We start from the raw sequence: 3,432 nt of genomic DNA, 5'->3' as shown, positions 1-3,432 counted from the left end.
GCCCATTTTGGGCGTTCAGCGCCAGAACCATGCTCTGTTCTGGCGTTGAACGCCAGACGGGTGCTTCCTCCAAGGTGTGATTTTTCTTCCGCTTTTTTGATTATGTTTCTAATTTTTTCGTTTATTTTGTGACTCCACATGATCATGAACCTAAGAAAACATGAAAAACAAAAACAAAATTAGATAAATAAACATTGGGTTGCCTCCCAACAAGTGCTTCTTTAATGTCAATAGCTTGACAGTGGGCTCACATGGAGCCTCACAGATGTTCAGAGCTTTGTTGAGACTTCCCAACACCAAACTTAGAGTTTGGGTATGGGAGTTCAACACCAAACTTAGAGTTTGGTTGTGGCCTCCCAACACCAAACTGAGAGTTTGACTGTGGGGGTTCTGGTTGACTCTGTAGTGAGAGAAGCTTTTCATGCTTCCTCTCCATGGTTGCAGAGAGAGATCCTTGAGTTTTAAACACAAGGTTATCCTCATTTAGTTGAAGGATTAATTCCCCTCTGTCCACATCAATCACAGCTCTTGCTGTGGCTAGGAAGGGTCTTCTAAGGATGATGAATTCATCCTCATCCTTCCCAGTATCTAAGACTATGAAATCAGCAGGGATGTAAAGGCCTTCAACCTTTACTAACACGTCCTCTACTTGTCCATAAGCCTGTTTTCTTGAATTGTCTGCCATCTCTAATGAGACTTTAGTGGCTTGCACCCCAAAGATTCCCAGTTTCTCTATTACAGAGAGGGGCATGAGGTTTATTCCTGAACCAAGGTCACACAGAGCCTTAAAGATCATGGTGCCTATGCTACAAGGTATTAAAAACTTTCTAGGATCCTGTTTCTTCTGAGGCAATGTCAGTTGATCCAGATCACTTAGTTCATTGGTGAACAAGGGAGGTTCATCTTCCCAAGTTTCAATGGCAAATAATTTGGCATTCAGCTTCATGATTGCACCAAGGTACTTGGTAACTTGCTCTTCAGTAACACCCTCATTCTCTTCAGAAGAGGAATACTCATCAGAGCTCATGAATGGCATAAGGAGGTTCAATAGAATCTCTATGGTCTCTAAATGAGTCTCAGATTCCTTAGGTTCCTCAGAGGGAAGCTCCTTATTGATCACTGGACGTCCCAGGAGGTCTTCCTCCTTGGGATTCACGTCCTCTCCTTCCCTTACAGGTTCGGCCATGGTGATTAATTCACTGGCCTTGCACTCTCCTTTTGGATTTTCTTCTGTATTGCTTGGGAGAGTACTAGGAGGGATTTCAGTGATCCTTTTACTCAGCTGGCCCACTTGTGCTTCCAAATTTCTAATGGAAGACCTTGTTTCATTCATGAATCTTACAGTGGCCTTGGATAGATCAGAGACTAAGTTTGCTAAATTAGAGGTATTTTGTTTAGAGTTCTCTGTCTGTTGCTGAGTAGATGATGGAAAAGGTTTATTATTGTTAAACCTGTTTCTTCCACCATTATTAAAGCCTTGTTGAGGCTTTTGTTGATCCTTCCATGAGAGATTTGGATGATTTCTCCATGATGGATTATAGGTGTTTCCATAAGGTTCACCTTAGTAATTCACCTCTGCTATTGCAGGGTTCTCAGGATCATAAGCTTCTTCTTCAGAAGATGCCTCTTGAGTACTGTTGGATGCAGCTTGCATTCCATTCAGACTCTGAGAAATCATATTGACTTGCTGAGTCAATATTTTGTTCTGAACCAGTATGGCATTCAGAGTATCAATTTCAAGAACTCCCTTCTTCTGAGGCATCCCATTACTCACAGGATTCCTTTCAGAAGTGTACATGAACTGGTTATTGGCAACCATGTCAATGAGTTCTTGAGCTTTTGTAGGTATTTTCTTTAGGTGAATGGATCCACCTGCAGAAGTATCCAATGACATCTTTGATAGCTCAGATAAACCATCATAGAATATATCCAGGATGGTCCATTCTGAAAGCATGTCAGAAGGACACTTTTTGGTTAGTTCTTTGTATCTCTCCCAAGCTTCATAGAGGGATTCACTTTCTTTCCGTCTGAAGGTCTGAACATCCACTCTAAGCTTACTCAGCTTTTGAGGAGGAAAGAACTTGGCTAAGAAAGCCTTGACCAGCTTATCCCAAGAGTTCAGGCTATCCTTAGGTTGAGAGTCCAACCATATTCTAGCTCTGTCTCTCACAGCAAAAGGGAAAAGCATGAGCCTATAGACTTCAGGATCTACTCCATTAGTCTTAACAGTATCACAGATCTGCAAATATTCAGTTAAGAACTGAAAGGGATCTTCAGATGGAAGTCTATGAAACTTGCAGTTCTACTGCATCAGAGAAACTAGCTGAGGTTTCAGCTCAAAATTGTTTGCTCCGATGGTAGGGATGGAGATGCTTCTTCCATGTAAATTGGAATTAGGTGCAGTAAAGTCACCAAGCATTCTCCTTGCATTATTGTTGTTGGGTTTGGCTGCCATCTCCTTTACTTGTTCGAAATTTTCAATAAGGTTGTCTATGGATTGTTGTAATTTAGCTTCTCTTAGTTTTCTCTTCAGAGTCCTTTCAGATTCTGGATCAGCTTCAACATGAATGCCTTTTTCCTTGTTCCTGCTCATAAGAAAGAGAAGAGAACAAGAAAAGAAGAAGAATCCTCTATGTCACAGTAAAGAGGTTCCTTATTGTTAGTAGAAGAAGAAAAGGAATATGGGTGAAGAATAATGAAGAATCCAAACACAAGGGTAAGGATAGGAGCAGTGATGTGAGATGAAGAGTAGTGTTAGTAGATGAATAAATAATTAGAAGGAGATGAGGGAGAAGGATTTTCGAAAATTATTTTTGAAAAAGGGTAAGTGATTTTTGAAAATAGTTTTTGAAAAAGGTTAGTAATTTTCGAAATTTTAAAATCAAAAATTAAAATAATTAGTTAATTAAAAGGAAATTTTGAAAAAGGGGGAAGATATTTTCGAAAATTAGAGAGTGAGGGAGTTAGTTAGGTAGTTTTGAAAGAGATAAGAAACAAACAAAAAAAAATTAGTTAGTTAGTTGAAACAAATTTCGAAAAGATAAGAAGTTAGGAAGTTAGAAAAGATATTTTGAAATCACTTTTTTTTTTTGAAAAAGGTAAGATAAGAAGATATTTTTGAAAAGATATGATAGAAATTAGTTTTTGAAAAAGATTTGATTTTTAAAATCACAATTAATGACTTGATTCACAAGAAATCACAAGATATGATTCTAGAACTTAAAGTTTGAATCTTTCTTAACAAGCAAGTAACAAACTTAAAATTTTTGAATCAAAACATTAATTGTTATTGTTATTTTCGAAAATTTGATATAAAAATAAGAAAAATATTTTTTTTTGAAAAATATTTTCAAAATTTTCGAAAATAACTAAGAAAAATGAAAAAGGTTTGATTTTTGAAAAAGATTTTGAAAAAGATAAGATTTTTAAATT

The 3,432-nt window shown here is 37.2% G+C and overlaps 1 non-coding gene across 1 annotated transcript; it reads left to right on the top strand.

The window, feature by feature from the left end:
• The first annotated feature begins 1,948 nt into the window (after positions 1–1,948).
• LOC148577245 (small nucleolar RNA R71) lies at positions 1,949–2,056 on the top strand. Its single transcript, XR_015903826.1, has one exon. It is a non-coding gene; the product is annotated as a small nucleolar RNA R71 (small nucleolar RNA).
• Positions 2,057–3,432: the final 1,376 nt, after the last annotated feature.

The sequence above is a fragment of the Arachis ipaensis genome, chromosome B1, assembly GCF_059453495.1.
Source record: "Arachis ipaensis isolate K30076 ecotype BB chromosome B1, ASM5945349v1, whole genome shotgun sequence".
In the NCBI taxonomy this organism is placed as follows: Eukaryota; Viridiplantae; Streptophyta; class Magnoliopsida; order Fabales; family Fabaceae; genus Arachis; species Arachis ipaensis.
This window is presented reverse-complemented; position numbering and strand designations above follow the sequence as displayed.